This window comes from Myiozetetes cayanensis, unplaced genomic scaffold (genome assembly GCF_022539395.1).
Source record: "Myiozetetes cayanensis isolate MyiCay16 unplaced genomic scaffold, myiCay2020 scf5-8, whole genome shotgun sequence".
Classification (NCBI taxonomy): Eukaryota; Metazoa; Chordata; class Aves; order Passeriformes; family Tyrannidae; genus Myiozetetes; species Myiozetetes cayanensis.
Window position 1 is genome coordinate 30,674,455 of NW_026087742.1, and position 27,556 is coordinate 30,702,010.

The following is a 27,556-nucleotide window of genomic DNA, read 5'->3' on the forward strand; positions in this document are numbered from 1 at the left end:
ACAAGTGGATATCTACCTTCATAAATACAGGACAGCGATGCCCATGCTGCCTTCCCATGCTTTGATTTCCCTAGAAACAGAGTTACAGCATGTTCCAGACTCGTTCCTACCCAAGATACACAGGACATGCCACCACCCATTGGTGTCTTCACACATTAGATGTGGTCTCAAATGCTGGATAAGGAGTACACTGAATGTGAGATATTTCAAGCTGAATGGAACGAAAGTGGACCTAAGTTACTATGCATACATATTTATACATATTTAAATCTGGACAAAGATAAAATATGTTTTTCATGAGACAAACCTTCTAACTACAATATTTTTCCCATTTTTTGCTATATTTCATGCTTAATGCTGATAATAAACCATATTGACTTTTTAAAAGATAACACTAAAATATTGTATCTTTTACAGATTTACATTGGTCTTTTTGAAGAAATTTAGGAGATATGTTCCTGTGTCTGACACCTGGATAAGTCCAATTGTTTCAACATGCATCAACAAAATTACCATCTCTGTCCTGCAGTGCATATTGTTTAGACATTTTAACCTAGTAATGTCCTAAGCATTTCTTTTTTAGCAGCTCTATATTTAATGGGGACTTGAAGACAACTCTCAATTTTAGAGGCACTAAAATCTATATATAAGTTTACCGTGAGACATATTGGGTAATGTCACTCAGTTTAGTGATAACACTCACTGGTATAATATGTGGCACAGCAGTAAAAATGAGCCAGTGCATGATTTTGCTAAAGGCCAACAGTTTCTGATAGGTCACAATTAGCATGCCCCTCAGTGTTATCAAAAAATAGCTTGAAAATTTGTGATTGCAGATGTAAGATGCAGTCCAGTTCAGCTGTCCACATAAAACTGTCCAGTATCACTAGAGATGCCCTAGTTATTCTGATTGTCCTTCATCTGCTGTCCAGAAAGACATGGATTTCCTGCAAATCCTACATCTTCTCTGCCAGTCTCTTAAATAATTTTGGGCATCTAAGATGGCTCTGGGCATCTCAAATGTCTCTAAGTTTATTTTAAAACTAAATTGTGGACTAAATCACAAGTTATGCACTGAGAACAGGACTCAGTGATACTCCACCTCACTGCTGCTACTCCCCACGTCTAACACCGGCACACCACCCCTTTCCACAAGTACTGCTTCTGAGAATGAGTTGCATAACAAGATCACAATATTTTTGTATTGTATGCTATTTAGGCACATGCATGCATGCTGTATCAGGGCTCACATTTTTTTATTCTTTAATTAATATTGCCATTTTGAAAAATTAAAGCAATGGGAATCCCAAAAAAGCCATTATGTTTTGATTGTTAGGAGCTGACACAAATGGATTCCAGTAGAGATAATGCTGTAAATGTTGATCATGTTACAAGTTGGCCCACCTACTGTCACATCAGGAAAAAGAGGTTTAAATATAAAACTCTTATTTTTAACTGAGTTAATATTAGAAGTGAAGGAGGAGACGTTCAGCTGGGATAAACAGTAGCTTTGCTGATGTAAGTGGCACTATGCTGATTTACAGCAGTGAAGCAACTATCAGAAACAGTATATCTTCTCTCCACCAAGAGCTCCACAAATGTATTTATAATATTATTTCAATAAGGAAAAGGAAAATCAGAACACAAAGAAAAGTTGAGATTATTCAAAGGTATCTAGGGAGTCCTGACAAACTTCTATAAGCAAATGAATGGAAATATAAAACGTGTCCTAGCTCACTAAACTGATTCAAATCCCCAAGCTGAAATCTGCATGTTAAATAACTACATGTTTTGTTTACAATGAGCAGTATATTCCAGACATAATTAAAACAAAGAAAATTGTTATTGGATAACTCTTGATGACAAAAAAACCCAAACAAAGCCCTCAAGCCTCCAAGGTATTAAATAAAAGTGGTTTTTATATTATAAGCATTCATTTAAGTTTTCTTCTTGAAGTTACAGTTCCTAGAGTACTGTGAGTAAGTTAGATTATTATTAAAAATAAGAGCAAGACCATCAGATTTTGTTACTAAATTGGAAATAGGAGTTCTGGTTTGGGATGAAAAATAAAAGGAACAAAAATGCTCTAATATTTAAAACTCACATTTCTAAATACCTTAATTTATCTTGAGTTATTAAGTATTCTAGAGTTGGGCATTAATTTTGGGTGTCTACTCAACAGCACTTGGACTTTGTAATAAAATATAAACAAAATTAGAAAAATCTAATAAGTTTAACCCAGAAGGAACCTCACTTCTCTAAAAATCCAACTAAAGGAGCCACAGTTGTGTTTTCTTTTTAAATTACTTTCTCCATCTTTAGCTGAGGTGTTTAAAGTCTCCATAATGAAGCATAGCACAGAGCACAGCACAGGAGGACTGAGACTGTGGGCTTTAGGGAGATTTAGGGCTGCAGAGCGGCTCGCTTTTTGTTATATTAACCTGCCCAGGAAAGCAATTCCCTCCACAGTCCCCATGCCCAATCCCCATAAGTGGAGACATATGGCAGTTTTGTGATACAGAGAACACACTGGTAGTTTTATTAGCTTTTTAGCCAGTATAAGTCTTCTCCACTCAGCTATGAATTGATCCCATTGACTCTTGGCACAGGGAGAACAGCCATATAGGTTAATGCTGCCCTTGCAGTAGGATTCCTTCTCTGAATTACCCTCTGAAGGTGCCTCTATTCACTGACTCCAGGGAGACTCGCTGATTAAATTTAGGCTATAACTAACTTTTGTGCCTCTGCCGATTCAGTGGGATCAATTTGTAATGGTGTGCTTTTCTCTTTGTCCGTAATTCTCAGATGTGAGTCTATTGATAGAAAACCATCAGAAAGAGCAATGACAATGCTGCAAGTTGTGCATGGCCATCACTATCTTATCATCTGGTCAATGATAACGTCAAGGCGAGCAGAGTTTCTTCCTCCCTCCCTCCCTCCCTCCCTCTTCCTCCTGTCCATTATCTGTCTGAGGACAGTAACTACTAAAACATTTCAAAACCCAGATCCCAACATTTCATGTTAAACTAACATGAAATTAAATTAACATTTAATGTTAAATTAACATGAAATTATTAATGAACATGAATTACCCTGAATGGGAGAGCTGTGGTACATCTTGCAAGTACCTTGCAAAAGGAGATTTTAGCTCAGATTCTTGGCTAAAGGACAAAAGGTGTTGGCCGTGTGGCTCAACTCTGCGTACACATAGACACACAGAGATTGTTTCATATTTTCTGCTTCCCTCCTCAGATTTCTCTCTTCCAGCCATCAGCTTCTCTGCTAACCTTGAAACTGCTAGGGAATTCATTCTGTGGCTTGTGTTTCCTCCAAAGTAGAACTGCAGGACCTCAGTTCCTCCCTAGAAATTATGTCTCCTGGAGTCATTATTCCCTCTCAGCTTCAGACCACTTCCTGCAATTTCAGAGCCACTGAAAACAGCAGTTTCAAATGAGCTATTAACCCATGAAGGCTAAGCCAGACTGGACTTACTAGCATTCCTTTGATGCATTTTCTCTTCTTTCATTTTTGTTTTCTCCTACCCCTGAACTTTGGTGAAATCTAAACAAAAAGATTCTGCCTCAGATAAGTTTTGGCCCATTTTTACAGACCTTATCATCCCCTGAATACTGTTTGCTTTTCAGCTCCAGTTTTCTGCTGCAGACTACTATTTACCAAATCTATCTTTCTTGAAAAATTCTGATGACCTGTAAAAGCTGAAATGTTAACTATCAAAACCCTTGGGTATATCCACAAATGGTTAAGTAAGGCTGGAGGCACAATGCCAGACTAACAGACGACAGACCCATTTATCATCAGTAGGAACAGGCACATTAATTGGCTACAATACCACTACCGTCCTTCACCATTAACAAAACTCTTCTTGATCCTCAATGTACCCCCAGAACATCCTTTATTAAATAAGATAAATAATACTCAGGTCAAGGGTCGCCCTGCGTCATCTAAGAAAGCTCATTTATTTATGCACATGTCCCTGACTAAGGATGCCTTTGCCTTGAAAAGAAAGCTTTTTGGTCTACTGACTAATGTTTTACTATTCTACACATACACATCTTCTCTATAAAAGAATCACCAACAGAGAAACAGAAACACGTGAGTCCCATAAAGTTTCTGGACTGGTGAAGGGTGGTTGAACATCGGGACAAGTTGACCAACCAAAAGGCTGTGGAGTCTCCAGCCTTGGCAATCTGACAAGATGCAATCCTGGGCTCTTGTAGCTGATCTGTCTTTAAGTAGTGTGTGTTAGACTAGATGATCTCCAAGGTCTCTTCCAGCCTCTGTGATATTCTTTAGTTCTGAGTCCGTAAGATGAAGTCACACAAGTGGATTCCCAGGTTTCCGTCGCTGGCTCTTTCACATACTCACACAAAAGCCAAAATACTCATAACTGGCCCCTGTTTCCATCTGTTTCACCATGCCAAGAGGACTCTCCCTTTAAGAGCCCTGGATGCATACTCACAAAGCATGTGAAAAAGTAACCAGTGGCCATTGTTTAATATTGTACCTGTAGAATTCCCTGTAGTTAAATGAACTTGTCTGCAAAATGGGAACTACTTTACCCCCATATTGCAAAATATCATATATGATTCCAGGCACACAGGGTCATATTTGTCACCATGGTTAGTTCAGAAGCAGTGAGACAGAGCAATACCTCTGCATGACAATGGAGAAAGTAAAACACTGCTAATTTTACTGCAGAATTGACCACAGATTACAAGTAAAAGAAGTATAGTGTTTCTTTCAATGGTGGCTTTCACCTACTTTTACTTGAGTTGCTATAAATGGTTCTGTGATCCATTTCATGGAAGGAAGAGCTCAAAACTAATACTTTAGTGTTATTTCATGGGACCCTGAAAGGACCATCTGGGTCAAGTCCATTTTGCCAACACAATTTCTAATTGATCCCATGTTGCTACCAAGGCTGTACTTGATAACACACAGATTTTTGATGCTATTAAAACCCCTCCATACAGCTTGTTGGGTAGTTGTGTTGATCCCATCATAATGACATTTTCCCTCCTTTTATCACTTTTGATCTTGGTAAGAAGAAGAGTTCTTTTTTCTTTCTTCCCAAGGGGATTTGGGACTTTTTTCTCAGAATGATAGAATATTTCCTCCATACTTGGAATGGAGCATTTTGTTTGCACACAGTACTGGGGAATTTTCAGAACTGACACTATGTCAGGCTGGCATGCATGCTTTATACCTGCATAGCCAGAGGAACTGGCAGATGGTTGGTGACAAAAGGAGCATCCCATGGAGCTGCAGGAGAACCATCTCAACAGATCCTAGATTTCAGAGCCTGAAAGACATTCTCAACAGCGCAACCGTAGCACTGCTCAGCATTCCGCCAGAAGCAAGGCAGGTGCTTGAAACATTTGCCAGGATTCACTGATTCAAAAGTGCTTAGTCTCTGACATGGAAATAAATCTGTCAAAGGGATATGGAATGCTCTTACAAAGAGATCTAAGGGCAATCACCTGGTATAGGACAGCATCTACCACTTTGTGACTTTTTGATAGCAAGACAACAGACGTATCCAAAATTGTCCCTTCCAGGTCTCAAAGCAGGACAGCCAGTGAGAATAAGTGGGAGCAATGAGAATATACGATGCCGAATGAAGTGGTAGCTCAAAGAGAAGATGTGCTAGAGCAGGTCTCATTTCTGCACAGATCTTCAGGACCACAGCATGTGTCACCCCACAGCATTTGGTGAGGACCATTTTATAGAAGAGTGGCTGGTGATGGTTCAGTGCTACTTAAACATTTGAATTGTAACCCTGGCTGATGGGACTGGGGAGGAGGGAGTCAAGATTGTTGAGCTCAGTATATTAAGACTTGTCAGATTTGTATAAGTTCTGCCCTCTGCTTGACAACTCCATATTTCATGTCATTCTACCTCTAGTAGGCAAGTGTCATACTTGGAGTTCTGTCTCCCATCTAAACTTGTCAAAAATAATATTTATTTTTCTTCCTGCAACTTTCCTTCCTCAAGTTGGTGGTAGACTGAGGAAAAAGCATTCAGGTCTTCATGTCACTCTATTATTTCATTTTGTTAAATCCCCTTTCCTGAAAATTTTCCAGCATCCATCCCAGCTCCTGCTCAAAATTTCCCATGCTGCACCTACAACATATCAACATGATCCACAGTTCTTGTTGAGCAGTGGTGAACCTGTCCAGAATATGTGAAGCCTCTTCCTTCTACAAAAGAAATGAACCATAGCAAAGATCATTGCAGCTAATCTGTCTTCAGACTCAGGAAGATTCTTCTGCACCTCTGCATTTCAGAAGATGACCTTTATCAGATGGAAAGCCTACAAATATGTTTTGACTGTGTAGGGCAAACTACGGATATAGGATTTGATGTACAAATGTAACAGCCCTTCTCCTATCATACATCAGCCAGTGCAGCACAGATGCAATGTCACAGAAAGAAAAGCATAAAGTAGAGGGAACAAACACAAAAACTAGTTTATAACTTGCCAGTGGGGAAGAGGAGACCAACTGAAACAATTTACATTGAAGGGCCAATGGAATACCATGGAGCTAGTCTCCCTAGAGGAAGGAAGGAAACCAGGAACAACATTATTTCTCTAAATGCAAACATTGTTTGGGAGAGATGGTGCTTCTGTGATCAGGCCAAGAACAAGAGTTCTTTGCTGAATAAGCAACCGAACTTGCTGGTGTAGGAAGTACTGTGCACACTGATGCCCTAGGGCATTGATTTCATGATCAGGAGACCCCGAGACCTGCTTCAGTTTTCCCATAATGAGTGGATTGAGTGCATTCATCAAAACTGAGATTTCAGGGCTCAAAGTTCAAAAAGCTACTAGAGGTGACATCATTTCCCTGCTTCCTCCTTTTCTTGTCCCTTCCAAAAACAACTCCGCTATATTTTTTTCTTTCCATTTTGAAGTCTCCTGGGGGTTAATTATCTTTCTAGGATGAAAACCATATGCTATTTCATGCTCTTGCATAAGGTTAAGCTGCATATGATGAAACTGATCAATTAAACCTTATGGGAAGGAAAGGGAGGGTGAAGCCTGGCCAGGAGTTAGTGTTCTCATTTACTGACAATGTAATCCCAGGTATCAGACACATACAAAAAATCACTTGCCCACAAGGAGCAGAGGAGAGAAACTGCTGCCTGTATCATCATAAAATTAAGCTGGAGAACATTAAAATGGGGAACATAAATGTAAACAAGATCAGGACTGTCACTGCCTAAGACTAACAAGACTTGGACTGTGGAAAGGTCATAGTATTTAAAAACCAATTTTTCTGTGTGTTTGGGTTTTTTCACTTTGCAGCTTGAAGACTCCTCTGAACACAGCAGATACCCTGCTAATGTGCATTCATAAAATCCAGCCTGCTGTGTGAACCTACGCCTGTCATTTCACTTTAGTGCTGGAACAGTTCTCTAAAATGTTAGTCTGATTTTCCAATCTATCTGGCATGTGAGGTTGGTTCTTATCATTGTGGATGGTTTTCCTTCAAGCTAGAATATGGATTTTTTTTTGTGCAGATCTGGCAGGGATAAAACAAGAAGAGAAAACAGACATGGAAGCACTCCATTGAGTTTCATGCTTGTAAAATTCCACACATACAAAAATTGTAGGCGGAAAGATCTACAGCCACATGCAACCAACTGAAGGGAAACAATGAGACTTAAACTAAGAGCTGCTTACAAGTAAATTCTTCATAACCCCTAAGCCAAGAACTTTGTTGCCTGAATAATTTCCTTGTCAAAGAGCAACATTTTTTTGCCAGTGAAAAAGAATAACTGAAAACCACTCAATCCACAGCCCTGCATAGCTTAGATTCAACACAGGGTAACATTTCAGAGCAGTTATACTTCCCCAGAATCTAGCATTTGGAAAGTATGTTACTGAAAAGAAATAAGCACAAACATACACAGATGTCTACTGTTCTGGCTTCAAATAAGCCTTCTGGAGAAAGAGTGGTGTATATATATATGGGTGTGCACATGTGTGGGCATGCATGGGAAAGCAAAGTGAGCTTTATTTTTATTCTGAATCCCACCTAAACAAAGATCCTAATGTTATCCACTGGAATGAGGTAAGAAACATGATCATTTGGTTCCAAGACCTGCCTGAAACTACAGTTTTTGTAGCCTTGAATGAGCAGCAGTCAAAGTAAAAGAGATCAGATGAACTGCATTTAGAAGTGATGCAATGAACTGGTATGAGGGGAAAGTGCTTTTAGTGATCGATATGAAAACAGGGGGCTTTCATCTAACCACAGTGAGGACGGCAAAGAGGAATTTGGGCAATATAATATGGGATAAAAGGGTAGATATACTCTTATTTCAATCTAAAGACTTAATGATGCTTATTAAAAGGTTGTTACTTGGTTTCATGGAAGAATTATGGTCCTTTACCTCTTTCCTTAGAATGAATGGCCTGACAGGCAAAACCAAGCAGTTTTAAGTCCTTGGTCCTTGTCATGGAAATGCTTTTCTCATTTTTCTGTAACTTCACCAAAAGATCAGCTCACACAAACAAAGAATACACAATGCCTTTTGCCAGGCAGCACATTCATATTACAGCACTTGGGTAATAAGTTATTAGGATTTGATTCACATAACAGTTGTTGAGATTTGTGTCAATGTTACCAGTAAGTGAGAGCTCTGAAATAGTGAAGTGTTCTTATGCTTAAGAAAATGCATTGTGCCAAAATCAAGTCTGGAGGAGGTATATTGAAGACAATGAACTTCCAGCAGGTGAGCTAGGCTGCACATTTCTGCTGGCGAAATCTTTCCACCACTTTCTTTATCGCTGTCATTTTCTCTATGAATTATTGCTTTTTTGTCAGATTTACCTCCCCTTCCACTTGAAAACAGTCATCTGGGGAACAGGCCAGCAATAAAGAAAAACATCCTGGAGGTTAATGTTGCAATGACAACAACAACAAAATAAAAAGGAACTGGTCTACCTCTTCAACTAGGGTTGACTGATCCACGCAGTACAGTTCAGCTACAAGAATTCAATCTGTTTGTATCTGAATATAAAAGACAGCACTGCTTTTCTGGCACTCGATAACATCAAAGTGTTTTGAACTCCCAGTTCCTAGATTTTTTTTAGACTACCTAGTATACTTCAAAGCCTTTTAGTTCTTCAGCAGTGACTAGAACAGACAATTCAGATGAATCCATACCGCTTTAAAAGTCTATTAATTAGTTTTTCAATTAATGTTAGGAAATCCCATGTAGCATTTGAATATGGGTATAGACAGTGCTGGCATTCCTAGAGTTCTACAGTAAAGAGTCATGAGACAGAGATATGCCCTGAGATATGCCCAGAGATATGCCATGGGACAGAGACAGGAGATGAGAGCACCAAACTGCCCTTCTTCTTGTCAGAAGTACTCACCAACTGCATAAACTGCCTTTTTTGGATTAAAGAATTACATCCCACATTTTTTAGAATAAACCATGGGAGATTAGTTCAGATAGAATTACCCAAAATTAAATAAACTGGGCCAAACCTTTGAAAAGTTATGTTGCTCATGTATTCCACCTCATGGTGTTTGCCTTACATGTGAAATTTAACTTTGCATTAAATCTAACCAGCATCCAGAGGAAGCCTAGCAATCCAAGATGTAAATTTATAGAATCATTTAGGTTGGAAAAGAATTTCAAGATCACTGAGTACAAAATATCTTTCAAATTATAAAATGGGGGTAATGTTTTTAAGTTAAACACTTTCAGACATGTAGAACATGTGAGCACATTCCTTTAGAAATTAACAAGATATGGAATCAAGCAATGATCAAATGAATGAAATCAAAGAGCCTTTCCTTTGTTGCATTCCTTGAAAAGTCATTTATGAACCAGAAAGTAAATGCACAAAGAATCTTAAATCACAACCAATCACACCAGCAAAACTTTGACACTCACTTCACACTACTAAATGGTTTAAAGACAGAACAACTGAAACAGGAGATCAAGTCCAACTTTACTGGAACAAATTGTGCTTTGAATTGTGTTGGTGCAGTGCCACAGAAGTCAATGGGATATGACCTTCACAACTAATGAAAGAAGTCCACTAAATTTTTCCCAGTCAGCTTGGCTGCAGAGCCCCTTTGCACATTCTATGCTCAGACTCTTGTTCTCTCAAGATAAGTAAAAGATTTTCAGTTAAAATATAAGCTAATGAATGTGAGAAACACCTTTTTACAGCCAATCCTCCAGTAAATAATAAGGACGGTACACTGGAAACTACAGACCAGATTTTCATGAAGAACTTGATGAGCTTGGCTCAAAGTCCTTTCACTATGAGATCTCTTTGTAAAGAAACAGATTTACTACAAAGGTGTAGGAGGCTGGCAAGCATTTTAGAGCATTTTTAGTGCACCACGCAGTGTGCCCTAGTTATTACTTGTGTGACTGCAGAGCAATCATGGAGCAGATCTTCATCCTTTCACTCCTTTCCTTCCAGATCACATCTGATTCCAGCCTTGCATATGGCAGTGGGCTATAGAAATTCCTGAAAGATGCTTACACCTAAAATTTATGGTGTGGCATGATCCTGTCAAGCACATATTTGAGAAATGCCTACAGAAATGAGTTTATTTATTCTTTAAGAAACAGATTCAGTTGACAAAGGGGAGGACGGAGGTAGCGAAAATAACAAGAAAATAATAGCTATCATTATCCATAAATATTAAAGCAGATTAACAGATTATCAGATAAAAAAGTAAATTAATCTTCCATAGTTTAAGATTCTAATAGCATTAAGGTTCTATTTCCTGTCAACTAATTTTAAGTTAATTGCCATTAATTTTTCATAGCTAAGTAGCGAAAGAAACGAGATACCTGTATTATTTGCCATACACTCTAGTTGTGTGGGGAGTCCAATATGAAGAAAATGTGGTGAAAAAGTCTCATCACAAGAAAATTGAAATTATGCCTAGAAAAGGCTTACTAATCCATACCCTTGCCACTGCAATTTCCTCTCTTCTATGAAGCATCCGATGAAGTATCCTACTCAAGAAGGTTTAAAAGTGATTCAGTGATTTAGAATTTTCTGTTGTTAATTAACTAAATTATTTTTTTTAGTGAAACCTCTTGGCAAGTAATCTGTAAGTACTGTATACTGTAAATTCCTACACAATTAGAAATATACATTAGAAAAACATTTGAGCTCAGTGCAAGGGACAGAGATGATTTCTTTTCAATGCAAATAGTTCACTGCTTCCTTCCAAGTTTTAACATTGAAGCTGTTTTGTTCAGTAAATGCTGAGAAGCTTGTTCACAACCACCTTCTTGTTATATCCAATTTAGGCATGTTGAATACTTTTCTCACTGTGTTTCCCATACAAGAAAGCAGTCAAAATCAGCCTTTTCTACCCTGATCTTGATGTCTCCAGAAATCATTAAATACCAGAATGGGACTGGAAGGGACCACAAAGATCATCTTGTTCCTCTCCTTTCATGGGCTGGGAACCTTCCACTAGACCAGGTTGCTCAATGCCTCATTCAACCTGGCCTGAACTATGAGTTCTGGTATTCACAAAGTGGTTTGTGTTTAAAACCTATTTTTTTGGAAGACTTGTCACCACTGCATTAACAACAATATAACAGGGTACCAGTGAAAAAGCCTATGTAAGGGAGAATAAATATTAACTTATTTTGCTGAATATAGATAAGTGTACACATGTTGCCCATCAGCTAAAAGGCTGTAGTCAATTCATAAACCTCTATGTTTAACCACCAGTAGAAGGTGGCAGAAAATCAGGAGGCGATAATGTTAATTCCCCAGAAAAGTTCAGAAAAATAACTTCATGCAAGGTCATCGTTATATGTGCAATACAACCAGCAATAGACCAGTGACACTCACAGGATGCCTCAGGTCATCAGATGCACGAAATGCACAATCTGAAAACACAGGTTATTGTATTTCATTTAATTTTAATTTAAAAAGGTATTTGTGCAAATGCCAGAACAAATTAAGTTCTGATTAACTTTTGCTGCTGACATCCCCTTTTATTAACATAAATGTCTTCCACCATATACTTGAGAAAATTCTTTAAGTCACACTGCAGCAGGAATTTTTTCCTGCTTTGCAGCTCAAATTTTCTTTTGTTTAACATAATCCCATCATGCCTGTCTTTGTCACCTTGGGATAACAGAAACAATCTTTTCCCTTTATCCTCTGAGAGCAGGACTTTCTGTTTCCTACCAAGTCAGGTTGTTCAGCCCCTTAATGATTTTTGCTGCTGTTCTCGGAATTCCCTTCAATTTGTCAACATCCATCATTATATTCAAGGTACAATCTCATCACTGCTGTATAGCAAGAAAATCACCTCCCATATGGACAAAGGAATGACGACTCTGCATGTACAGACTGAAATCACAATATCCCTTTTTGTCATCCTCTAGCATTCCAGCATGCATATATCATTTGCTGTCTGCTAAAACCCCAAGGTCTCCTTTGACATTTCTGCTTTCCAGGTATCTTTGTCTGACTTAATAACTGTGCTTTAGATTATTTCCCTTTAAGATTTATTAGCCTATATTTTTCCAGGTCAAATCTCATCCTGTTACTTGAACCACATATTTATGACATGTCCCATTCTCCTTGCACTATTTCCTGGTAATTAAACATAGTTTGTTATTTTGAGGTAGAAGTTGGAAGATCCTTATTAAGATTTGGATAAGATTTGATCAGAGTATTTCAGTCCTTTTATACATTTATGTCTGTCTTGCCCTGATTCTACTGGGTGCAACACTCTTGTTCACTGCTGGGACACTAATTTTTTTTATCAGTGTGATTGACTGTGCAGGTGCCAAAAGGCAGCCCTGTAGCTCTCTCTTGTCCTTGCATGTTATCCAGTAAGAAAAATGCAACCGTCCTACCTAGCTTTGGGTATCTACAGTGTAGACAATTTACTGAATCCTGAACTAGTATAAGCTCTTCTACAGTCAAAGGAATTTAAAAATGCACATGTTCAGGTTACACTCTGGAAATGTTTGTTTTATTTCAATGGGCATGGGTAGAGTTCAGTAGACCTGGCTGTAGATATTTAAACAGCTACAGACAACTGCAGAAATCTTCTTTGACTGGCTTCATGATTTACTCTTTCATTTTTTTCCTAACTACTAAAATGTAAAAGCATAAGACCTTCTTTACATTTAGTTCACTTTTTTCCATATCATAAAATTTCTCATCTGTGTAAATTAGGATAATTTTTGATGATCCATGTTTAACTGTGAGTTTTACCCAGCAGTAAAAAGGGTCTGGGCAGTAAAAGTAGTACACAACTACTATATCCTTTATCCAGTTTTTTAATAACTGATCTAAGGAATTTATACTTTCTTTCATTTCAAGGTCTGCAACAGGTGCCTACTGATGTCTTTCATCCTGTGTAATTTTATCTGAAGTATTCCACTTTCTGCTATTCATTATCAAATTGTATCTCAGTGACATTACAAACACATAAACCTATTCATGATATCAGTGTAAAGCGGTAATATAAAAAAAATAGAAACGAAGTAACACAAAAAATAAACCACCCCTCTCATATATTTACTACCTTGAAAACTGTTCTGTAGGACGTATTTCTCTCAATAATATACAAAAGAGTCTCCAAGTGTTTCTTGCATCACTTCATTAAGAAAAGATCAGATAGTTTACCACAACTATAACTGCAGCACCCCACAGTTCCACAAATTTTCAACTTCATTAATCTATTACAAACTGAAGAGCTGAAGGTGAAATTCTGATTATAACCTGGCTTCTCAAGCACTGACATGACACAGTTCCTGAATCCTATCAAACCTAGCAAATATGAAGACACTTGCCCCCCATATGATAACGTACATTAAGTTTATTTCAACAAGAGAAATCTCCTTAAGTTTTATTATAGGAATAGCTATGAATTTTATTGTTTGTTTAACAACATGGAACATTCCATAAAGATCTGAAACTTTAATTACATTCTTCTGCCTAATCCTCCAGGGAATTAATTGGAATGGCATATTAAACTCATTTTTTCCCCTGTTTTTAGACTTGGGTCTTCTGTTATCCATGGTTATTTCCCTTACTTTTTAGAATGAGTCAAATCCAATGTATAAACTAACTTTACGAGCCAGCAGGATCCTCTTTTCTCACTAATCTCAAAATTTTATATTGACAATGTAAGCTGCATATCTTTTTAACGCCTGAAATGTTTTTGTAGATGTTGTGGTAATAGCCACAAGTAACTTATTAATATGTGGTGCTAAAATGAACAATTACTATGCAGTAGCAATTCAGTGTGTTTATTCCCTCCTTGTCCACCATGTTCCTATTGATTTCAGTGATAATCTTTATTGTCTAGCTGTCTTTGCAGTTCCAATATGGATGCAAGCGAAACTCCATTCCTGTGCGTACCTCCTCAAAGTAACTGTTTATTATGCTCAAATCACTCTACCAGTGTGCAATCAATGAGTGCATCATTTCAAGAGGAAGTATTTACCCAGGGATACTCAGGGAAAAGTTATCCTTTTAAAGCATCTCGCATTCAGAAAGGTTGGAAGTATCCTGTTTGACTATGAGACATCTTGTTTGAAAAAAATTGCCGATGTGAGCCATTGTATGAGTCTCTGCTACAGTGACCTTCAAAATGAAAGATACACAATCAAGTGAAAGCAGTGATGTCCATTTTGTGTATTTAATTATAACTGCAAAGCAACTTTAATGGCAGAGAACAGCATTCAGATGCAGGTCAGCATATCTCTTTGAATTAATTACCAGTAGAATTACCAATAGCATCTTAGGAACAATGATTTTATTAATGGAAGTGACCACTCTGTAGTAAACTACATTAATAGTTCAAAATATTCTGTGTGAGAACACATCCCAGAATCTGTCTGCTCTTGGGTGGTGTGGGCAGTCATAGAATAGAATCATAGAATCATTAAAGTTGTAAAAGACCTTTAAGGTCGTCAAGTCCAAGCATCAACCCAGCGCCACTGCCATGTTCACCATAAAACCATGTTCCAAGTGCCATAGCCACATGTTTTTTGAACATTTCCGGGGAAGTTGACTCCACAGAATGTAGATATTCTGTGAAGTATTCTTTCCTAATATCTAATCTAAACCTACCCAGGCTCAGCTAGAGTTCATCTCCTGTCACTTGTTAACTGGGAGAAAAGACTGACACCCACCTCACTATAACCTCCTCTACCTAGGTGCAGAGAGTGATAAGGTCCCCCCTGAGCCTCCTCTTCTTCAGGCTAAACACCCTCAGCTACCTCAGCCTTTCTTCATCAGATTTGTGTTTCATCCCCTTCCCTAGCTCTGTTGTCCTTCTCTGGACACTCCAGCACCTCAATGCCTCTCTTGTTGTGAGGAGCATGAAACTGGACATAGGATTTGAGGTGAGGCCTCACCAGTGCTGAGCACAGGGGGACAATCACTGCCTGTCCTGCTGGCCACACTATTGCTGATCTAAACCAGGGTGACATTGGCCTTCTTGGCTACCTGGGCATACTGCTGGTTTGTATTCAGACTAGTCAGTCTGCCTCCTGAAAATTTTATTAAAGGGACAAGTTTTTCCAAACTTTGCCTTTTTCTATGCAAACTAGAACAAAGACTGTGATGTCCCCCAGGAACTAAGAATCAGGTTGGATCCATGGAAAGAATATGCATAAAGAAGTGTGTGTGGTCTTGTGTGACGGAAACTCCCATCATCAGCGTGATATGTGAGATATCAGGAACAGACTCCTCAGGCAAGTGGTGGAGTCACCATCCCTGGAAGCATTCAAAAACTGAGTAGATTTGACACTTTTCAATGCAGTATAATGGGCAAAGTGGTATTTGGTCAAAGGTTGAACTTGGTGATGTTTGAGATATTTTCCAACCTTAAAGATTCTATGGTTCTATATCATCCCACAAAAAATGCAGTACGAATTAAATTTATGATACTTGAAGCCAACAGTTTTCAAATTAATGTTTCAGACTAAAACATAAAAGATGTAAATGTTTCAGTGCTTTTAAAATTAGAATAATTAAACTAACTAGTGCACCTAATGTATTTTTCCATTCCTGAAAGTGTTCAAGGCCAGGTTGCACACGGCTGGATAGCAGGTGTCCCTACCCAGGGCAGGGGAGTTGGAACGAGATGATCTTTAAGGTCCCTTTCAACCCAAACCATTCTGCAATTCTATGATTCTTCTTGCACTCTTTTATTAGACAGAAGGATGTGCTTATTATTTGTAGATTCTAGTTAAAAAAATGCATATATCTGTAGACAATATTTTTTTTTCAAGTACAAAATCTAAATATAGTTGCTCTTCAATAGTCAAAGTTAGAAAAAATTCTTGAAGACTAAAGACTAGAGGCCTGCAGCAATCTTCATGAGTGGTTCTAGGAAGCTTTGAAACCATCCTTAATTTGGATTAATTTGGATCTTAACTAGTATTGCTTCTCCATATGCTAGTGAGAAAAGTCCTATTCCAAGGAATGGTTTCTCAGAATTTAGATGATGAGTTGATAGAAAATTATCTATTTTCCCAAAAGGAGGTGGTAAAGCATAGGTGGTTCTGGATGGAGCACAGCATCTGGTGAGAACATAAAAGTATGGGACAATAAGTAAAGAATACCATATCTGGTTCAAGGTGGAAATGAAAGCATAGGGAAAGTTTTGCTTCTTTTTGCATGCTTCCACCTTGCAGGCTAAAAATAGTTTTGGATCAAATCTGTATTTTATTTTCCAAATCTATTTTTAAAAAATGAGTAATTTTTCAATATTTATTGCAACTTTTCTATATTTTGTGGTTTTTTCCACGCAAACCAAAAAGGAAGAAAAAAATAAGAAATAATTAACCCAGTAACACAGATTTTTGCACCTCAGTGAAAAAAGAAAATGGGATGACAAACAATAAACCCAATAATATCAATAATTATTTTAACAGACATGATGAAGCAGGCTTGCAAGTGGGTGTCTGTTGCCATTTCAAACCCACAAAAATGCAGGCTGCCAATAGCGCTGAGAAGAAATAAATACACATGCAACTTCTCGGCACGGAATAGTAACTGGTATTTATTACATTTAAGCTCATTTTATATGACTTTTCATTTAATTGTACTTTGCTTCTCATAGAGTGCATTATATTAAATATTTACTACCTTGGTTAGGATGTCAAGGCACACTTTACTGCCTTATTAGATTACTGAACAGTAGTTCATGTAGGAATTATTTAGGGTTGCTGAAGGTGGAGAATTAAATGTGATGGGGTGAAATTAGAAAAGGAAAAATATAGAAAGTTAAACTACTCATATCCAGAAAACTTAAAGCATTTCTCAGGGAAGAATAGATATTTCCTTTCTTCAGAACTTTTTCAAATAGACTAAATGGACTGACAACAGCTGTTCAGTAATAAATGGTCCTGCACAGAAAGAAAAAATCATGGGTTTTTTGATAGCACAATGGTCTCCTGCCATAAGCAGTGGCCTAAGAGTCAGAAGACATTTTCCCAGCTCTGCCACTGACTTCGTTTGTAACCTCAGTTGGCTCACCTTAGCAATTTCACTTCCTCTCGAGTCTCTTGCAGAGTCTTAAATATCTTAAAGTGAGGTCTAATTCCAAATGGGGTTTGTCATTCCTGCAATGCAATGTCATTGTCACTTGCTACAATGCAAATAATAAAGAAATAGTGTATTTTCTAGTAATATTCACATACTTCATCTTATACCACCTTCTATTACTTTTTTTTCTCCCATTTAATTGTGGCAGGATCTAGAAGAACCCAACTACTTACTTGGAAACTTGCACCCCTGTAAAACTCTCAATGTTAAAAGAGCTTTACAATCTAGAGGTGAAATGATCACAGCTCTCAGAAACCCATCCCTCAACTTTTTACCCTAGTCCTTTGTGAGCTACCAGCATCCAGCATCTGAAGAGGTCCTTCACTTAACACCTCTTTTTCACAATGGGAATAGACATAACTTTCTCAGAGATGGATGTTCCGGCTCTGTTAGTCACTGGGCTGCTTCTATACTTGAGCATTGAGAACCACCTCCAGAAAATTTTGTTCTCTCTCTCTATTAATGATACAAGATGTCCAGATGACTCCTGTAGGAATGAGTGTCTTGGGTGGACCAGTGACTCATCAACTCAAGTGACCAACATGGACTTCTAGAAAAACAGCACAAGAACAAGCAAGCATACTGAGAGCTATGTCTGCTGAATATTCTCCTGGATCCCCATACATAGTGACTCAGGGACCTCTTCAGTCAGAGAAAGATTCTGTGATTAATAGTTTTCAAAGGATGTTTCTACATGAAGTTGTTTGAAAAATCCACAGCCAGTTGGATAATGAATTTGTACATGGCTAAAGTCAGAAAGAAGTTCAGTCTCTAAGCCCTGTATTTTATTGCTGTTCTACAGCAATTTTTTATTTTTACTTCTGATGGCAATGTATTGTCCCCTTTCTTTCCACAGGAGAACAAAGTCATGATGCCACAGTAACTACCAGCCCGAACACTATTCAGGAGGTGGGGTATATCCCTGTGGTAGGCTGAATTGGTCAGATTACTTGCAAGGAAAACAGTGTAAGTGAAGATCGTATCCCAGAGAAGCTGTGGATACCCCATCTGTGGAAGTGTTCAAGGCCAGGTCGGATGGGGCTTTGAACAACCTGGTCTAGTGGTATGCGTCCCTTCCCATGGCACGGGGGTTGGAACCAGATGATATTTAAGGGCCCTTCCAACCCATACTATTCTATGATTCTATGAAGATTAAAGGCTGGAGGAGGAATTGAGGGATAAGGGGAATGAAAACAAGATGCAGTTCATTTCTACTCAATAAATAACCATACTCTCCAGGTGTGGCTTGGAGCCAGGACTTTGTTTCAAGTGCACCTCTGAACTTGGCCCACCACACTTCCCAGGAGGTTAATTGCATTAAACCACTCCTAATATTTTATTGAAAATTGATAGCTTGTTCTGCTGATCTATAAACTCCCACTGCTTGCAGTAGCTGTCTTTTAAATCATGGGCTGGAGCCTTTCCCAATTTTCAACTTCTAAAATCTACCCAGTTGTCATATAACTACCATCTTCTCTCTCACTTGCTTACAATAGGCCTGTTTTATGATTTTTTATTTTGCTGCTGTGGATTTATTTTGATTGCAATGGATCACTGTCATGGCATGAATAATATCTTCAGAACATCAACCATAGTCCCATCTATCATCACAAAACTTCTTAGAAAACAGCAGTACACCTCTCCTGTCCTTCTGTGAACTATTGGATCAATTCTCATTGTGTTCTCCCCCAAATTCAAATTTACAAATTCCCTGTGATCATAGGAAAAAAAAAAAAAGGAAACCCTTGCTGGAGAATGAGAGAAGGATTGGATCTTTAACCACAAGAGGAATCAAAATTTCATGATGAAGATCACAACTGTCATCTTCCTACATGCATTTCCTATGGTTATTCTGGGAGAGATAGAACGGGATTCCTTCAAGAAACCTCTTTTTCTTTATTATTTCACTTCGAGTTCAATATAAATCAACAGAAAATATGCCCTTGTGCCTATAACAGAAGATAAGGTCTTCACTGTACACTCTTTACTAAGATGCTTCTCAGGTAGTTTTCTCATTTGTTAATGGAATCACAGAACCATTAAGATTGGAAAAGACCTCCAAGATCAGCAAGTCCAACCTTTGACCAAATACCACCAGACCAATTAAATTATATGGTGAAGGTTGAAAGTTGATCTTGTGATCTTGTTGCACAGATTTAGGTCAAACACCTGCTTGATGGAATGGATTCTGAGTACGGCATGGCAAGGGTCTTAGTGCTGAAGACCTAGAATATCTGTTACTGAACACTCCTGGAGTAAGCTGGTGACACGATCGAGGATAAGGCATTCTGTGGGGATTAAAAGTAATACATGGGAGTAGTGAGGAGGAAAAAAAGTGAGATGCCAAAGGCAGAAAAAAAAGAAATAGAAAAAAAAGAAGAGCAATACTTTTAAACTGCCAAAATGCCCAATCAGCTGTAGTTCACAGCTCTGTCAGATACTTTAAATCCACTTCCCACTGTCAAAGCTGAAGTGGAATCTGCTCAGTGCTCAGCATTACTTTTCATTAAAGAAAGTGGCTGCTAGGAGTACAAGTTGCAAGCAGGCTTTGGAGGAGATGATGAACAGGGAGAGGATCAAGGAAATCTCAGAGTGAGAGACAGAGAGGACTAGAAAAAAACAGGCTTGATTTTCCTCTCACTTAAAGCAGTTTTACTTGTTAAAAGTCAGCTGATTTTAGAAGAGCTGCTCCACATTTTCAGCAGTGTGAGAACATGAGACCAAGTGTGTTCCCAGGAAATATATTTTAAATTATGTACCATCCCTGTATTCTTTTATCTGGCTTTTTTGTTAGCCATTTTCATAGAAAAAAAATACAAAGAGTAAATACCTTGCTTTATAAAAAATGATAAAAAGAAATAAAACAAACAACATGTTTTCTCAAAGTTCACATTCACAGATGACTGATACAATAAAAAAACTTCTGAATTTGGATTAGCGTTATATGTAGGTGATGACATATGGCAGCAGTATGTTTATTAATATGTCCCCTCTAAAACCTGTAATTCTCACCATAATATGGTGACTGTCAAATTTCTCATTTTGCCTTATCTAATAAGAAATCTCTATGTATTTGCAGTAGAGACGTCCAGGGAACATCACAATTTTTGAGTTAAATGTTATGGTCAGATAACCCAGCTGAACCAGTTTTAAGGGCAAACCTTTTTTATGATGCTTGCTTATTGAGCAGCCAAGTACCCTGCAATCTTAAACTAGGTTGTGTTTACATGTGAAAGCATGAAAATGGCTACCAGGCAAAAATATATATCAACATTGCATAGCCTGGCCCTTGACAGTTGAGGCTATGGCCAATATATTACACACAGATGTACATTTTGTAATGCTTTCATTTAAAAGGTTTAAGCTGTTTCCAAGGGGACTGCTCCGGCTCCCAGACAAACGGCCGCTTGACAGCTCTCCTAGTGCTCAAAGCTCTCATGCAATTTTGTTCAATACACAAAGTGCCAGACTGAAGGAAATTGCTGTTCCTCATCTGATGTTAAGTGATTGGCTTTCTATCTTCATTAAATGTGTGCTATTCGATGCCTCAAAGACATTTTACCTTGTCCTGGAACATGAACTTTAGCAGCTCTGTGAAATACCCAGAAGGGCTCTGTGGAAATAAGAAGGAAAATCCTAAGTCCTGCCTGCCCATGCCCTTACCACTGTTAAATCGATTAGAGATTGGATAGATCAGATGTTGCCTCACTAGATGTACTAAGTTAGTCTTAAAAGTTAGTTTCAGAATTCAAATGAGATTCTATTCCCAAAGACCCCAATCTCATCTGCAAGGGTGAATTAGGAATGGAGGAAGAGGAAAGAGTGGAAAAGTAAGAGAGATTTTGTCTATGAGAAGGGGATTTATACGTGATTGATTACAAAACTAAGGCAGTACCAGGGAAACATTGGTGGTGTTTGTGACTGTAGACTTCTCAGGCTCACTAAAGTACCAGGTGCCTTCCCTCTCCACTAATTCCAAGGAGAACCCTGCTAAATAGATTCATGAAAAATGGGGTTCAGACAAAATATCTGAAACCACAAACTGATCCCCAGAGCATGGTGGGATGTAAGGCATCTTTCTGGATTTGTCTTTGATCAGGGACAACAAAGAAAGAGAGATTTGTCTCTCAACAGCCATTAAAGAAATGGCTGTTGAGAGCCCCCCCCCCCCCCCCCCATTTTGGTAATAATGAAGAGCTGCTGCACCTCTCAAAGCTTGAAAACACAATTGTGCTGTTGAAAGTCACTATAATGAGATCTCTGAGAGTCAGGTCTGACCAAAAAATAGACCTTCCTTGTTTGTGTTTAAGGATGTGTAAACAACATCAAAGTGAATCCTAAGCAGAAGAAATTACATGAACTTCTCACATTTGTGCAGCTGTTTTGTTCCACTGCTATTTAGAGCCTTATTGGTCTATGGCTGGACTGAGTCTGATACAAAGCTACTACTTATTTATGAAGAAAGGTGACTATTTACCCTGCTGACAACTCAGCACACTAGAGAAAAACTGAAAATGGCAAGAGCATTATGCCTTGTGGACAATATAATGACCCTTGAAAGACTGGATGGATGGTACTCCCTGAACAGCAAATACCTGTGTGTAAGAGGAACATAACAATGAAAGCACCATTACTGGGAAAACTGATAGTTTGGCAGAATGAGGAATAGTCTAGTCAAGCATGAGGGGATGAATTTGCATTGAGAAATCCCAGGAACAGAGTAGTGCCAGCATCCTACTGAAATGACAGAGCAGCTTCCAGGTAGGAAGCCCCTAAATGCTTTATGATCCACTAGCGAAGATATGTTTGAAGTGCATGGTTTGATGGTAGACCTGACAGTGCTGGATTAACAGATGGATTTCATGATCTTAGTGGTCTTTTCCAACCTAAATAATTCTGTGATTCTATATATGTTGGTATTTAAACATTCTCTTCCATTCCTGGAAAATGTTCCAGCATTAGCTGAGTCTACATTAGCTGAAAGGAAAATCACAGTAAGTTCACAAGCTGTGGAACTCTTCCATCCCAGAGATGAGGTTAACACTCTCCAGAGGCCTTCTGCACATTTAAAGGCCTTTCCAGGTGGTTCTACATGATTTACCAAAATGAATAACCCAATATCCAGCTAAAGCTTAGCACTGGAGGATTTTGGGGGACAGATCCTCTCACCCTGACTTTGAATACTTACCTGATCTGCTAAATTAAAAGCATAATCCTTTTGTGGAATGGAAATAACTCATTAATAGATAAAGATGCTTCTGTGCACTGGCTAAAAGGGCAATCTTGAACAACTGAACTTCAAGCATAATTACCACAGTTTTAAGCCAGAAATTAGAACAGAAGAGAATCTGATTCTTCCTCTTGCAAGACAGGACTTCCTCTAAGATAATAATCACTGTACTTCTGAAACTATCTCCTGGAAATGTTTAGTACCCCTACCTGGTCTACTTCATGCCATAACCATTAAATAAAAAAAATAGACACATAAACCCCTACTTTTTAAAACATGAAAATACAAGTAAAAGTGAATGGAATGTTCAGATTAATAATTTCCCAGTTCCACAAAAGCCATATGATCCAGGGGAGCAGATTGTCAAATGACAAAATGCAAAATTGACATTTTGTCAACAGGAGCCTAAGAATTATTTGTGAAGGAACTACTGGCTTTTGTATTTTCTTTTTTTATCATGAAATGATAATTCAGGTAACAAATGAACAGTTTTTTATTTGATTTTCAGATCTCTATTAAAATAAATACAGAAAAATTATATTTATAAATTTTCTGTGTTTGAGAGTTTTCTGCATTAGATGTTGCATTAGGAATGTCTACAGGAGAACCTCCAGTAGAAAGAATGATTTTTTTCCCAATGCAAATTGCATGGGAATAGGAATAAACAACCAATCTACTTGAAAACACAATTCCAGCAACTGTGGTTTGCAGTTATGAATGTACAATCCTATCTTTATATTCCACACGTGGATATAAATTGTCAGCCTTGCTCTGCACTTACCCATATGTCATACCTGTGAAATATTTTATTATATAAACAAAGCCATGTTTCACTTTCTATGGGCCAGTATTTCCATGCAGATCTAACATCAAAAGGGGTGCTGGGTTAGACTGTTATTATGTCATCTATCAAGAAGTTCAACCAGTGCCTTTCTGCATACAGAACTGGGAGACAGTCCCTTCCACTTTAATCTTGAGACAAAGAGCAAGGCACATAGTCTTTCTCCCCATTTCCCTTCTATTAAATGAGGGAACCAGCTGGTTTTTTCCACAGGGTGTGAAAGTTTGTAAAGTTATCAAATGAGTACATGAAATTATTCACAAAGGACATAAATATCAATGGTTTGATTCAACATAGCAATAATCTGTCTTTCTTTAAGATGTTATACTACTCTACATCATCACAGCTTCTGAAAAAGAAGCAAACCATATGAGATTTCATTAGTAACCAAGAGCAATAGAAAAGTTCTGTGACTTTTTGGTGCTGCTATGGCTTTTCTCTTTGGTAATAATTCTTAGGTTTTAGAAGGGAGAGTTTTCCATTTTTACTCTTGCTTTGATTTGTGGTTTTGATGGTTGATTGATTTTTCTGTGTAACTGATTTTATTTTGCTGTTATTTGATTGACTGAAGTCACAATTGTGAGGGGTAGAGGGCATGTCTGTGTTATAAGCAAACTTCATGTTATATTGGAAGGATTTTTTTTGAAAGTGAGCACTAGACATTTATAACACCCATGCAACTGTTGTTTTCCATCAGTCAAGATTTTGCATTGGTAGGATGGAGAGATTGTTACATTTATCACTAGCAGTGCAAAACCAAAGGATGAAGACATTATTGATCAAATAAATTAGATGGAACAGATTGCAGGGCATTCCACCAGAAACAATGCTGTAAAACAGGTGTAAAATAGGGTTGTTCTCTTGCTCAGTGATAACCTCTGCTACGACATTGGAAAGGTGTGCCCAAGGTTTTGCCCTGTCTGTGCCAATGGAGAGGGGTAATACCTGAGCTCTGCCTATCACACAAGTAAGGACTGGTCCCAAGGATGCTGTTCTCATAGAGGCTGCACTAAATTCGACTTCATCTACAAAGGTATTTAAATACACAAAAACCATTCACAAGCTCTGAGGCCAACTGGCACAGAGCAGTGAGTGTCTAAGCCAGTAACCTGCCTTGGTTTCTGAAACAACACAGTTGCATAAAAAGACACTGGTGGGAATGATTTTTTTTTTTTTTGGTGTGTGTGTGTGTTTAATTTTGTTTTGTTTTGTTTTGTTTTGTTTTTTTCCTAGTTCCTGATCCAGACTCAAGAACTACTTGGGAGAGCATCAGTTGACACAGGCAAACACCATGTCACAGATGTTTCTAACAGTGCAACGGAAGAAATTATTGTATTGCAGTGCCTAGGACTGATCCCAGACACTGTTTAATTTACTTCTTGGTTATAGTCTTAATATTCTCATCTGTGAGATGAGCTTTAACATCTACTCTAAAGCAAAAAAATTATTCAGTATATGCCTGACTACGCCAGTGCAGGATGGCCTGGGAATATTAAAGTAGTTGCCAAACAGTAATGCACAATTTTTTAATTATTCAGAACCATTCTGCCACAGTCACAGATAAAAGACAAAGGCTTGGCAGAGAAAAATGAGATTAAACCCCCTGCACCACCAGCAAAACCAAGAGGGAATTTGGAATCACCAGGTGTTTCTTTCCAGATGTTGTCTCTGATGATGCTGTTGAGTGGGTTTAACTCTTGAGCCAGAGGATAAATATGAAAGCTACTGTTCTGTACCCATGCTTATCTGTACCTTTTTAGTACAAACAGCACAATTCAAGCAGAGGAGGTTAATGATTTCCCACATAATGTAATCTAGTTTATAGATCTGTATAAATGTTTTATGGCAACACTTGATTATGTGATGTCCCAAATGATTTATCAAAGAAGCTGATGTAAAAGACCAGCAAGAAATGCAGGGGAATTAACTATCTAATTCTTTCTGGGGAACAAACAAACACTCAGAGCCCTCAGGAAACTTGAAACCCGTCTGGTGCAGAAAACAACATGTAATTTGTTTGCCTTTGATGACTCTCCTTAGTTGCAGGTAGTAGCGATAAATTCACAATTTGTGACAAGTAAAAAGAGAGCAGGGAAGATGCAGTGCACATTAAAGTTGTTTAATCACCTACAGAACACAGTGTCTTCAAAGCAGGTTTCCCTCACGGTGCTTTATTGCTCAAACTGGGCGGGGGGGGTGGGTAGGAAAAGCAGGCTGCACAGTGGACTTTGAAATGCTGAAATAGCAAAATATCAGGAACAGAATGACAAATAAAAAATGCAGATTAGCTGAAATGCAGATTAGCTGGGAGAAGTGAATCGTCCAACTTCCATTTTTTCTGATATCAACAATGTTTGTCCAGAGAAGGGCATTAAAGCTGGTGAAGGGTCTGGAGCATAAGTCCTGTGAGGGGTGGCTGTGGGAGCTGCGGATGCTCAGTCTGGAGAAAAGTAGGCTCAAGGAAGACTTCATCAATCTCTACAACTACCTGAAAGGAGATTGTAGCCATGTGGGGTTCAGTCTCCTCTCCCAGGTCACTAGTGATAGGACAAGGGGAAACGGCCTCAAGTGGCAGCAGGGGAGGTTCAAGTTGGTTATTAGGAAAAATTCCTTCATTGCAAGAGTGATTAAGGATTGGAATAAGTTCCCCAGGGAAATGGTGATGTCAGCCTCCCTGGAAGTATTCAAAAAAAAAGAAGACATGGCACTTTGCAAAATGGTTTTGTGGGCATGGTGGTATTTGGTCAAATGTTGGACTTGATGATCTCAGAGGTCCTTTCCAACCTTAATGATTCTATGATCCTAAAAGACTAGTAATCAGGACTATCCTCCCTAGTGCCCAACACCACAAGAAGTTACCAAAACACAACATGCATCTGTAGGTCTTTCTGTGTGACCAACATGTAATACCAGGCTTGGGCAAGAGCTTCAATAATTGCAGATCAACACTAGCTGTGTCTGTGAGTGAGGAGCTTCCCCAATCTCCTAGGGAACTTTTAAGGAGGAAATAACATGACAAAGACTGTCAAGGGACCAGCAGGCTGTACTTTTCAGCACCGCAGCAATCTGGTGACAATCCCCTGATCTGTTTATTTCCCTCATGCATGGACAAGACAGACAATCACAGATTCACTGCGAATGAATGTAAGCACTTTCATGAAGCATCTGACTGAGAAATGCAGAGGTCTGGGTAACTCCATAAAGAAATGCAGCTCATATGGTGATGGAAGCTCATTTAACTACTTTCTTATTTTTTTAACCTTTGGTATCCATGAGGTGTAAGTACCTAGAATAAACAAGAAAACAGTTTACAATTGTTCCAGATGAAATCTTCTATTCTGATAGTGCATGCACTGCCTACATTCTCTTATTAGTGCAAGAGAGAAGAGAGCCACTGCAAGAAGAAGATCTATTTCTGACTTAAAAGGTCAAAGATGACACACATATTGACACGCAGTTAGTGAACACAATTCTAGTACAAAAAGTGCTAAGTAAACCCAGAGGGTTTTATTTAAGTCAGCAAAATTGTATTGAGAAAGTAGCTTTGTAGATTTGGTAATCAGAAACAGTTAGTCTGGATGAATTAGAGAGTGCCAAAAGTATGACCATCAACCTATGATTGTTCCCACTGTAAAACTGCTGATATGGTCCATGGCAGAGTTTTTATCCAGTACTTTAAAATTATTTTAAAAATATTTTAGATCATACAGGCAAGGAAACATTGTGAGAAGGTGTGTGCAAATGTTCAACTCCATCTGAAGGAAAAGAGAGCTTAGAGGTAAATTCCTGAACACTACAAGTTATATGAAGTAATACCTTTGAGTGCATCCTTTGATTTAATCAACATGGGAGAAAAAACAAAAACCAAATC

The 27,556-nt window shown here is 38.3% G+C and overlaps 1 protein-coding gene across 13 annotated transcripts in view; it reads right to left on the reverse strand.

Annotated features, from left to right (window-relative positions):
- The window catches only part of TENM4 (teneurin transmembrane protein 4), a 1,544,468-nt gene that overhangs the window by 501,754 nt on the left and 1,015,158 nt on the right, over positions 1 to 27,556 (reverse strand). The gene's annotated exons all lie outside the window — the stretch shown is intronic.